The sequence below is a fragment of the Pseudorca crassidens genome, chromosome X (assembly GCF_039906515.1).
Source record: "Pseudorca crassidens isolate mPseCra1 chromosome X, mPseCra1.hap1, whole genome shotgun sequence".
Classification (NCBI taxonomy): domain Eukaryota; kingdom Metazoa; phylum Chordata; class Mammalia; order Artiodactyla; family Delphinidae; genus Pseudorca; species Pseudorca crassidens.
Genome location: NC_090317.1, coordinates 102,839,277 through 102,852,707, shown reverse-complemented (window position 1 = coordinate 102,852,707; position 13,431 = coordinate 102,839,277). Strand labels below are relative to the sequence as shown.

The 13,431-nt window shown below is 37.6% G+C and overlaps 1 long non-coding RNA gene across 1 annotated transcript in view; it reads left to right on the top strand.

Moving 5' to 3' along the window:
- LOC137217184 (uncharacterized) overlaps positions 1–13,431 on the top strand; it is a 260,647-nt gene that overhangs the window by 21,897 nt on the left and 225,319 nt on the right. The window lies entirely within an intron of this gene.

The window sequence follows — 13,431 nt, the reverse complement described above, 5'->3', positions numbered from 1 at the left end:
ATAATGAACAGAGATTTATAAAAAGCATTAAGATATCACATAGGAAAGCTCTCTGATCTAATATCAGAGGGATGAGATGTTGAACCATGATGCACAATGTAGAACAATTGGAGAATTGAGTAGGGAAGAAACAGTTGGTGCTCACCAGTTATCCCATCTATAATTTACAATCTGCTTTGCAGTTAAGTTAGGCTATATGACAGGTTCTGGTCAATGGACAATGCATGAAAGTAGCATAAGTCACTTCTTAGCTAAGGCAGTTAAGAGTGGGGGTACCTCTTTCATCCTGCTTTGCCTGCTGACATGACCTGTGTGTTCCAGATGGTATGGCAACAGTATGGAGAAGAACTGACCAGTCTTCATTAGACTTCACAAAAGTGAGAAAAGATGTTAATTGTGTTTAATTATGAGATGTCTGGCTATAGCTGCAGGTAATGTTAATTACCTAGATTAATACAGTAAGGTCTTAGTTTGGGATCCACCCAAAACAGACCCCAACACTGGCATTTGAGAATGAGTGGTTTATTTGGGAGGTGACACCAGGACACACCAGTGAGGAAGTAAGATGGCGAAGAGGTGATGGTGAATAAAACATTTGTTTTCAAGCAGTTGTTATGGGTAACTTGAGCTTCATCCTGCTGGGGAATTCTGAAGGACAGTATAGACTATACACTTCAGAGTTATTCCTAAGTGATTACTGAGGGATGATGGGAGTGTGAGTTTTTATGCACCAGCTTCTGTTAGCCATTGATTATAGGTTTCTCCTGGGAGGTGTTGATTCCCCAGCACTTTTTGCCTGATATACAAGTGAGAAAATGGGCCTTGATGGCCAGAGAAAGCTCTCAAAGAAATGCAGGTGTGCACAGCGTGGTTTCACTTGTATGAAGGCACAAGACAACATGATATATCATAGGAAGTATAATGTGAGAGGCTGCATGGCATGAGATAGCACTGAAGAGATAATATGGCATCCAATAATGGAGGCTCTTCTTTGCCATATGAGGACCTTTTGTCTTTTGGTCTTGTCAGTGGCAGAAAGCTGTGGATGGATTATAAGTGTAGGAGTGATGTGGTCAGATTTGTACTCTAGATTGGTCACTCTAGAAGGTATTTGGAGAATGGAATTGAAGTGGACCAATTCAGTGATTGTTACAGTTCTCCAGTGATGAGATCACAGGGCTCGAAACTATGACAATGATAATAGAGACAATACTGATAAAAGCTAACATTATTTAGCAGTCAGTATGTGCCAAATACATAATTTTAACATAATGAGTCATTTAATACAACAACCATATCAATAGAAATTATTATTATATGTATTTTTAGGAAACTGTAGTGGAGAAAGTTTGAGTACTTTATTGAAGATCAGAGTTAAGAGGTGGATGAGCTTGGATGTAAACCCAGGATATGTTGTTCCAGAGTCTACACTCTTAACAAGCTCAACACTGGCTGTTGGTAAAAAAGAATAGATTTGTTTACGTTATTTGGTGAAATGAGCAAATCATGGTGATTTTTTCTAAGGAAAAGGAAAATGTAAAGGATGACTCCAACATTTCTACCACGGATAAAAGGTTAGATGCACATTTATAAGCAATATTTTTAAAATAAGAGAAAATTCTTCATTGCATAAAATGTTGCTAAGAGGCATTTATTTTAACAACAGCAAAAAAGCTTCTGAAGTTTATTTTATCCGTATGGTTGTAATAAAAGAAATGAGCCCTGAATTGCACTAATTTCTTCCAAGAAACTGGTACACTAATTTGGGGCCAAAGAGCTAAAGTATGAAATAGCTCAATGACAGGGAGTATAGTACTTTGTTTACTGGCAATTTGGCAGGTAGTGTCTTCTGACCTGGGGAAATGGTCCTGTAGGCAGGAGGGGCTTATTTTTGTCATGATGTGAAAAGCAAACCTAACATGGATAAGATTAGTAGCCTTACTTGTAGTGGCCACTTCATATAGATTTGAACTTTTAAATATTTTTTCTTAAAGACAAAGATGTGCCACACTTCAAATATTCTTTCTCTAAAGATGGCTGAAATTGTATGGAAATGAGCTTGAATATTAATTTTGGTGGTACTGACAGCCAAATAATCACCATGAGTGTTGTGGTTCTACTGTATAGACTGAAGGTGATTGTCATTCAGTCTTCATTTGAAAGTACATTTCCTCAGATCAGTGCTCTAAAAATATATTTCATAGGCTAGGTGAGTGCTGTAGGAGAAACTTATTAAATGTTGGTAGGAACTACAGTTGACCCTTGAACAACATGAGTTTGAACTGTGAGGGTCCACTTATACATGGAATTTTTTCACCAAGTGCATACTAGAGCACTACACGATCCATGGTTGATTGAATCCAAGGATGCAGAACCGTGGATACAGAGGGCCGACTGTTCAGTTATACATGGATTTTGAACTGCAGGGGTCAGCACCCCTAACTCCTGTGTTGTTCAAGAAGATGAGCCAACCATCCATTGAATTCCACAAACACTCAACAAAGTAACACCTTCCAGAGAAGCACAGCAGGAAAATAGGTAGCAGGTGCCACACCCTTGGCATCTGCTCAGAGTAAAACAATCTCTGGTTCCATTGAGGCAGAAGGAGGGTGTTCTTTCTTGTAGCTGTTATTTTTCTATTCTCTAGCAATGCAGAGTTATATTTATAGTTTATTTATAAATGGATTAAAAATATCTCCACGTTTCTTAACTGACACATTTTGAATACTTACCAGTCTTTCAAATTTGCTAAAATTGTTGCTTATCTACTTACTGGCTGACTGATTGCTTGTGAAACTTTTTTTTCAGTCATTTAAGCTTTCAGTTTATTTTAGAAAAATCATAATGAAAAGAAGATAATAGTTACAGAACGATAGGATTCAAATTCAAAATGACCGTTTCCAGCTATGACTCTTCTACCTGTAAGATCTTGAGTTATAGACTTAACCTCACAGTCTTGTTTCTTATCTACAAAATAGGGTTGCTGTGATTATTAAATGCATATGGCCCAAGGTAGAATTTCTGAATATATATTAGGTGCTATTTTATGCTAAAAATGTCTTAGGAATACCATGATACAATAATTGAATTTGAAGTGTTCCTTAAGGATCACCTATCCCAATCCTACGTTAGCTGGTAAGGAAACTGAGTAAATTGTTGGCGATTACAAAATTATTAGTGGCAGAATTAAGGTTTGTATCTAGATTTCTTAATTGATGCTCTAATTTTCATGGACATTTCTTAATTATAGTTCTTAAAGATAATTTTTATTACTTAAAAAAGGAAAAGAAACAGTTAAAAGCAGTTGCTGACTACTCATGGCAATTTACAGTTGTAACATCACTTTCATGAATAAAGAATCCAATAAATAAATATTGTAGCGACTCTGGATGTTAGATGTAGAATAGGATAAAATGACCAGATGGTTGATTTCAATGTAAAATACTTTTCTTGCCTATTTCAAGACTTTTCAAAATCTAAAAGAAAGCATTTTCTTCTCTGATTTAGAAGGAGAAAAACCAGCACAGCAAAAGTGCAACTGTTGAGAGTGGGCAGGGTTGTGTTGGGGTAAGGTTGAAATTACAACCTCACAAAATTTTATCTTGTAACAAAGAGGGCATGAATCCATCCTGATTTTGCCATCGAAAAAGTAAATTCAAACAAAATAAAATGAGAGAAGCTATTTCAAATTATTTTGAAAAGTAATGATTTCTGTATTGGTATATAAAGTATATACTTGCTCATATTATTACAAATTCAAAGCACTGATATACATATATATATATATCCACACACATACATATGTATGTATGTCACTTTGCCTCACTTATATCATAGACTGGTTGCTCCAGTACCATCCTTAAACTAGGTGTCATTCACATTACTGAGCATATTATACATGCTGAGTTCATTTACCTTTAGAGTTATCCAATGAGGTATGTATCATCTTCACTTTTGGTTGAAGAAATTGAGTCTCAAAGTAGGTAAGATGTTTGTTGAAATTACAGAAACAAGGTTTTGTTCTAGTTCTCTTTAAAAAAATATTGGGTTATAATTCTGTGAGGTCAGTGTGCCCCGTTTAAGCCACAGGGTAGTCTAGCAGAAGTCTCACACTCACTCCCACAGGGAGGGCCATGGATTAGAGAAGAACGAGGGCTGATGTTCAGCCAGTAAGAACCGATTTAGCTAAAATGATTGTTAACATTTGGAAATAGTACTCTCCCACCTGCCTTGCACCAGCCTGCCTGACATCACCTTACGTGGAATCTAGGAAATTCCTAGATTTCTCCACAATCCAGTAGGACAGAAAGCATAGCTGGCAAAAGAAAAAGCTTCCTGTATCCTGCTCAGGGCTCTGCCCAGCAGCAAAAAAGTGAGGGTGGGGAATTGGCTACCCCCTGCTTTCTCATTTCAAGCCCCAAGAACAAGGGAGTATGGGATATGCAGCCTGTAGATGTCAGCCTTCTGGGGCACAGAACCAAGCAGGGGAGAGGTAAGAATGGGTATGGTGGCGGGCTTCCCTGGTGGCGCAGTGGTTGAGAGTCCGCCTGCTGATGCAGGGGACACGCGTTCGTGCCCCGGTCCAGGAAGATCCCACATGCCACGGAGCGGCTGGGCCCGTGAGCCATGGCCGCTGAGCCTGTGCGTCCGGAGCCTGTGCTCCGCAACGGGAGAGGCCACAGCAGTGAGAGGCCCGCGTACCGCAAAAAAAAAAAAAAAAAAAAAAAAAAAGAATGGGTATGGTGGGGCAGATGGAGTATAACCAGAATGGCTGTGGAATGAAAGATCATTACAGGAATTAAAATGAGCCCTAAAGAAATACATAAATCTGCAATTCTAGTACAGCTGAGTTTATGACCCTACGTTCATGTCTGATATAGGAACCGTAAATTAAGAGAAGGAAAGCAGAGGATTTGGGTTTCAACTCTTTCAAGGGCTAGTAGGTTTATGTTGTAGTTGCTTCCTCTTCTGATCTAGAGGCCTCTGTAATAACCACCCTGGCGTCTATGTAGATGCAGGGCCCTGAATTTGTCTGTCATTCTCCAACTGTTGGAAAATGTCAATATTCACTTCACATTTACTAACAGTCAGGTTGTTGAAGTGGGAACATCTGCTGAAGAGGATTTATGACAACAGTTCTTGGAGTTAGACTGTGGGGCTAATGGCTTTCAAGAACCCTGGGATGCTGAGTCATGTGTATTTTTTAGGGAGCCTTTCTTAGGCAGACCTTACTTCCTCTTGCTGCATAAGTATCATGAACATGCTCTCGTTCAGTTTTGTTCAAGAGGCAAAATATCTAGAATTTATAAACATCTTTTAAATGGAAACATATAGATTCTAGGAGGATGATGTAAGTCTGATTATAAAAGAGAAGTAATATAAAAGCCAGAGTATAAAAAAAGGAATTTGAATGTTTTTAAATTCTGACAGGAATTTACTTGCATGAGAGTATCATAGGAAGCTGTGTGTGATGGAGGAAGGTGGAATCCAGTGAAAAGCCACGTAAATCTGTGATACCCCTAAATGAACTCTGTGTTACTGTCTTATCACTGTACTTCCATTAAGTTCTACATAGCTGTCTAATTAATTTGGAAATTATGTTATCTCTATGTATTAGTTTTCTAGGGCTGCTATAACAAAATTCCACAGACTGGGTGGCTGAAATGACAGAAATATATTTTCTCACAGTTCTGGGTGTCAGTGGGTTTGTTTCTTCTGAGGTCTCTCTCCTTGGTTTGCAGATGGACAACTTCTTGTTGTGAACTCACATGGCTATCCCTCTGTCTGTATTGTTTGTGTCCTAATCTCCTCTTCTTATAAGGACACCAGTCATATTGGATCAGAACCTGCCCTAATGGCCCCACATAATTACCTTTTTAAAGACCCTATCTCCAAATACAATCACATTCTGAGTTACTGGAGGGTTAAGGCTTCAACATATAATTTTGGGGGAAGGGGACACAATTGAGTCCATAACACTCCATGAGGTCCATTATCACTTTTCTGTAACCCTCTTAATGAGCTGTATCCCAGTATGTCCTGCACAGTTATATAGCATCAGTATGGCACATTTTAGTCTGTGTGATGTCTATTCAGTATCCATTTATCTCTTCCTTTTCTTTAGACTACCAAGATATTCCCTCAGGTATCCACCTGTTTATGAGATCATTAGCACCAACCGGTAAGCCTGGATTGGCTTAGCTCAGTCAGCATATACCTTTCTCTTTGGCTACAGCAACTGGTACAGTGCTGGACATATGATCTATGCCAGCCCAGTTACTGTGAACCTGTAGACTTCTTTCTTTTACTGTGGCAGATATTTTTTCTTCTGAATATGGACAAGAAAGCATGTAACCTTTGGAGTTTTTGGCAACCATCTTGTGACCATGGATGAGAGCCAAGTCTAAGATGGTGCTGCAGAAGGAGAGAGATGAAAGGGATCAGGATTCTTGAAGATTCTATTGATTATTGAATTAAACCATCCTTGAAATTCATCCCACATCAGGACTTTCCAACTATGTAAACCAATACATTTCCTTTACAGTTTGAGCTGTATTTAGCTCTTCTTTTCTGCAGCTGAATGTATTCTGATACAAGGCAGTGATGCTTTGTGCTTTCTGACTTTACATAGCTAACCTCCCATCAAGTCAACAAATGATTTTTGTTCATCTGCTATGTATGCGCCAGTCACTTTATTAGGTGCAGGGGAGAAAATTTTGTGCAAATTAGATAATCCTAGCTTTCTTAGCTTATAGTCTAGTTTGGGACAAAACTTTCATTAAATAATCACAAAAAAAGGTATAATTGTAACTTTGAAAGCACAAAAAAAGAGATATACTCAAGGTTATAAAAGACTATAAAAGGAGGAGCTCACCTAGTACTTGTTCTAGTCAAATTTTCCACAAGGAAGGCCTATTTAACCTGGAATTTGGAAGAAGAGTACCAGTTAACTAGGTGACAGAAAGGAACAAGGACAAAGTCTTGAATCAGGAAAGAAGAAGGCACAGCATTTAAGAAATTAAGTGAATGCCAGTGTGTGTGGCTCACATAGATTAAGTGGGAGAGGACATGGCATGGCGTTCTTTTAAAACAATACTTGTTGCAGGATCTGAGGTCTGGAGCTTCTCGCATGCTATTTATTTATTTATTTAAATCCATTTATTTATTTATTTATGGCTGAGTTGGGTCTTCGTTGCTGCGCGCGGGCTTTCTCTAGTTGCAGCGAGCGGGGGCTACTCTTTGTTGCGGCGCGTGGGGTTCTCATTGCGGTGGCTTCTCTTGTTGCAGAGCATGGGCTCTAGGCGTATGGGCTTCAGTAGCTGTGGCTCGTGGGCTCTAGAGCGCAGGCTCAGTAGTTGTGGCGCACGAGCTTAACTGCTCCACAGCATGTGGGATCTTCCCGGCTCAGGGCTCGAACCTGTGTCCCCTGCATTGGCAGGCGGATTCTTAACCATTGCGCCACCAGGAAAGCCCTCCCATGCTATTTAAAAACAAATTAGCTGTCATTATTTCATTGTGCTCCCTATCTCAATGGTGAGACAATAGAAACTCCTAATTATAAATTTTATGCTGAAACCATCACGGACATTTCTTTCTCCATTTTACCTGGAAGATTTGGAATATTCAAGATATGTAAAGATTAGTGCAGGGTTTTAGTGTGTGCATGCACGTCTGTGTGTGTGTGTGTGTGTTTATGAATGTGTGTCTATAAGTGCATATTTATGAATGTGTGTGTTTGATATGTGTACATATTTATGAATGTGTATGTATGTGTAGCAAAGTCGCTAAGTAGAGGCTTGGCTCTGCCCATGCTATGGGGCCAGGCCTAGGCAAACATATATAATTACCTTCAGAATCCATTATTATAAAGGGATTTTCTCTAAGATTGTCAGAAGGTTAGCTTAGGATAAATGGAACATTTACCAAATTCTTCAAAGTTTATTGCAAACATCAGCATCAGCCCTTTCTGGCTCCTTCTCTCTAATTCCCAAAAGAACATTTTAGGCCTATTTTTCTGCCAAGAGTCGAGTTCCAAGAGCAGAGAGAAGTTATGGTTTGAACAAAGAACAAACTCTGAACTGACCCTTTGAGTACCAGACACTTAATTTTTAAATTTCTTCTCTCAAAGAAATCGATTTATAGACTTAGTCTTCCTTATAGAAAATATCTGAAATATTTGCCCCCAGGTTCATTATGCACGAGGATGTCAGCAGCACAGTCTGATGAATATTGCAGAAGATTCAGCAAAAAGAACTATCTGAGAAGACAACACCTTTACAGATAGTTACAAGTCCCAGATTTAATAACACAGTGGGCATGTTTTGATAAAATATTTTCAGTTATTATATGCTATGATGTAGAAGGAAATATAAGAAGTCTTTCCCTTAAGTATGTTATATTTGTGAGTCATATAATACAACTATGTTTGGAGTTATGCAGCTACAAGGCAAGGAATGCCAAGAAATGCTGGCAACTACCGTAAGCCAAGAAGAGGTATGGAAAGAGACTGGAGACTTCAGAGAGAGCATGGCCCTGCTGACACCTTGATTTTGAACATCAAGCATTAAGAGCTATGAGAGAAGACTTTTCTATTGTTTTCAGCCTCCCAATTTATCGTACTTTGTTATGGCAGCTCTAGTAAACTAATACAAGCTCCTATTATGAAGTTCATGGAACATCAGGTTTAGAATTGATTCATTATACTGTCGACCAGTATCTCAAAAGTGTTCTTAAATCTCCTTTGAGATGTTGGAAGATGTTCTGCAAAAAGGGATTCTGATGGACCAATAAATTTGGGAAGTATTTCATACCTTAGCTCTAACTTAAAAATTCACACTGAGGGGCTTCCCTGGTGGCGCAGTGGTTGAGAGTCTGCCTGCCAGTGCAGGGGACACGGGTTCGAGCCCTGGTCTGGGAGGATCCCACATGCCGTGGAGCGGCTGGCCCCGTGAGCCATAATTACTGAGCCTGCGCATCTGGAGCCTGTGCTCCGCAACAAGAGAGGCCGCGATAGTGAGAGGCCCGCGCACCGCGATGAGGAGTGCCCCCCACTTGCCGCAACTGGAGAAAGCCTCGCACAGAAACGAAGAGCCAACATAGCCATAAATAAATAAATAAAAATTAAAAAAAAAATTCACACTGAGTTTTGGGGATATCAAAGATTACGAGAAGTAGAGAAACTGACTTGTTTACCCTGAATTTCTCAAGTATATTTGATCAAAGATTCCTCTTTTCATCAGACACCATGTAACATGTCCACAGACAAATGTGTTCTGAGGGACTTGGGTCAGACATGCTTATGTAAGGAAATACAGGTCCTTGAAGGAGCGCTATGACCAGAGTTATGTTGAGGAAAAGGATCCTGCAGCAGCAAGTAAGATAAAGAGGAGAGAAGAGGAGATAGAGGCAGGGAAGGCAGACCTGAGCAGGGAGGAGGGTGGTGAGGAGAGAAAGATGAAGGTTGAAGAGAAAACCAAGGGAGAAGGCACGAGGGCTGGAGACATTGGCTGGACAGCTCTCTCCTATTTACAACACAACAACTACAGAGTTCAAAACATCTTTTACATGTGAAATGGTTTTTGTTAAATTTTGGATTAGTGTTCACTATAGTACTGTAGGAGTTTCCTTATTTTTTAAATTTTCTTTGGTTTGTTTATTTTACATATATATATATATATATATATATATAATTTTTTTTTTACCTGACTGTGGTATTGCTGATTGCACATGCTCAAGAATTTAACCAATGGTTTAGTCCCTAAAGAAAGCAGATGAAGGGCATGAAGGAGAAGAGGTACAACGAAAGTATTCTTAAATTCCTTAAATCTCATTTGTGACCAGTGGCTAAGGAGGAACCAACCTCTAAAGAATCCCCCCACCCCACCCAAGTGAGACAGGACTGCTTGACTCCTTACCCCCAGGGAAAGCCAGGGAGAAGTTTTCTCCTCAGCCAGTTTCTGGAAGGCTTATTATGTACCATGGATCTGCAATGGCAGAATTAAAATGAAATTTCCATGAAGAAGCCAGAGAGGAGAAAAATGCCACATATGGTTGGAAATTTCCCATATTCCAATGATAGGTGACATTCATTTCTAAGTTAGGTTTAGTATCAGTAAATTAGTTGGAAAGGTTTGTGTAAAAATCTGTCATAAACTCCTGCCTACTACGTCTCTTACTGAAAAATCTATCTACAGTTAGTAACAGAATATTCTAGGCTTGGATGACAGGTAATGCTCTAGAACTTTTGTTACCACTCCACCTAACAATTCTATGCCTGGTGCTTACTCCGGGTTGAGTGCTGTAGATTTCTTCTATTCCTACTTGAGGGCAAAACTGAATAAGAAATGGAAGTTGCATTTTGAATTGAGGTAACATTTAGGAATGATTTAAGAAACTTGATTAACGAGAACACAGACTTTTATGATTCAGTCATTAGGAGGCTTGTTTTTACCATTTTCATGTTTGAAACAGGTTCTAAATAATGTTCTATCAAACCGTTATAAAGCGTTTATAAATGGCATTGCATAGAATTATTTACATGTCTCTTGAACATGATAAAACTCTTCTATAATAAATTATTATGGAAAAGTCACTGCTATTAATCATTCATTAAACGTTAATAACATTTATCCACGTTTATTTCCTTTAAAGTGAAAAGAAAAATAGTATTTCATATTGAAAAATATCAACTGAATTAAGGATTTTATTTTTTTTCCAGATTTGACTCTAGACTGAAACAAATTTTTACCTTTTAAAAATTCTAGTTATTAATATTAATGTAGATAAAAAGAATATATTTGCATTTTTATAAGACATCCAGTCTCTACAGTAAAGAAGAGCTCTGTGAGAATATAAGGAAAAAAATTAAAATTGGATTGTGCACTATAATTTAAAAATATTTGTTGTATCCCTCAACAAGGAAAGTGTCTCTAAATACTCATGTTCTTATTTAGTATATTTATGTCATCTTCTGGTGATGGTCAGTTAAGTTGGAAATATTAAAATTAATAGGTCCTTGTAGCATCAAAATAATTTGGTATTTCCAAACAGAATCAGTAGCTGACATTCTTTAGGTTGTATGGAGTGACCATTCTGTTAGTCTGCTAGTCCTAATATACCAGAATGGGTGCTAAATAAAATCAGGACTTAGACTTTTGAGGGGATGGGGAATACTGTGTTATGAAACTGTACCTGATATGGTAGGTGTGGATCTATTGTATATGTTCGAGTATGGCAATGTAGTTTGATAAACTTTTCCTGCAGTCTTCCTTCAAAAAGTGGGCTTTTCTTGTGTTAATGCTTGGGAAGAGTTAAGTCCCTAGACTAGAAAGTAGAACCTAGAAAGTCAAACTTGGGCCAGAGAAGAACCTCATTTTGGACTTTGCTTTGTTGAATTTAAACCTCCCAAAATCTAGAATCATGTATAAGCTCTTTTTCATGACAGGTATGAGAGATTTTGCTTCATGGACACACTATGATAAATTGAAAGCATTATGTTAACCTTTAATAAAGACAACAATGCTGTAATATATCCAGAGATGAGTATTGTGGCTCTTAGAGAGTTTCTCTACTTGTCTCCCCTCCAATCTCCATTTCCACCCCTGGCCAATATAGTAGTCTCTATAGTACCTAGGAAGAAACACAAAGAGAAAATAAATTTCAGGAAATATTTTGGAGCTTTGATGTACAATGATGATTGCCCTCTGAGAAATTCTCACTTTATTATTATTGGATGTTTCATTTTAATAAGAAGGTCATGGTTTTCTTCCCTAACCTAATTGTTTTTCTAAGAGTTGCAGACATGGCTAGAAAAATAAGTTGGAGGTATGGAGAGGTGAGGTGAGGTTTACAATACTTTAATTCTGGATTAATTTTGAACTGTAAATTTAGTTCCTTAAATAGAAATCTATGAATCGGAAAAGCTGTTATTTGAAATACCTTTAGATGGGCATAGAACCCACTGATTGGTGAAATATGCACGGGATTTCGAAGTATCTGTAAGCAGAAGGTCTGCATGTTTCCAATACAATGTAATAAAGTCCTCAACTCTTGGTTTAACATTATTTAACTAATTTTGTCATAATTTTTAAGATGCATATGTTTGCTGATATGTCAGTAAAAACATCCAAAATAACATTTTTATTAAGAAAAATTTAACTATTATTATTGAGTGCTTGCTAGTTTTTAGTCAGTACACTAGGTATTTTAATACATTATTGCATTTCATTCTTAAAACAATCCTGTTACCTATTATTATACCCAGTGCAGGCATAGGTTACATGGGTCTGTCAGAATAAGGATCTATCAATTCTACAGATATGACCATAGATTTTTTGATGGTAATGAAAGTGATCAAAGAACACATATTTGACCAATGTCATGCAATTAGCAAATATCCTGGCCTATTAGTAGATAGTTTTATTTTTTTAATCAGTAGGCATAATGGAATATTTTCATATTGTATTATGAATAAATCTTCCAGAAAATATGAATACTCTGTATTAGAAAAAAAGAACAATAACATAAAATGAACATACTAAAACACCAAATTAATCCCGTTTAATTTATCAGAATAGTATTTCATAATGCCATGGTTCATAGCAATCACTGTTCTCATTTTACATTTGGAGGTATACCTTCTAAATATTAATATATAGATAAATAAATATATATTGGTAGCTACATATAATATGTATAGATTTTAACTAGGACCACATTAGTTGTATAATATGATATGCTTTAAAAAACAATATAACTACAATAAAAAACATATAACTAAAACTTAAAAAACCTTAATATAAGTTTAACTTTTCTTATACACTGAGAAATTGCTTGAAGCCATAATTTCTAATAGTCATTAATATTCCACCATATTAATTAAATGATCTATTTTTGAATATTTAATTTATTTTCTGATTTAAGAAACCTGAATTTGTAAAGCCTGTGGTCATAATATCTAAAATTTCATGTTGGGCTTCCCTGGTGGCGCAGTGGTTGAGAGTCCACCTGCCGATGCAGGGGACGCAGGTTCGTGTCCCGGTCCGGGAGGATCCCACATGCCGCAGAGCGGCTGGGCCCGTGAGCCATGGCCACTGAGCCTGTGCGTCCGGAGCCTGTGCTCCGCAACGGGAGAGGCCACGACAGTGAGAAGCCTGCGTACCACAAAAATAAATAAATAAATAAAATAAAATTTCATGTCTATATGGTGCTATGTATAATGCTATATGTGTGTATGTTTTACCATGTAAAAGGTGATGATTCAATCATAATATCTATAATTATGTAGGATGGTATAATTGTATTTGAAATAGAAATGTGATCAACAGTTTATAACGTATGCCTTGTTGACTAATCTTTATGGCAAAATGACCGTGGCTTTCAGGTTAAAGATTGTTTTTAGGATTTCAGTCTGTTAAGATAAAGAAGAAGAGA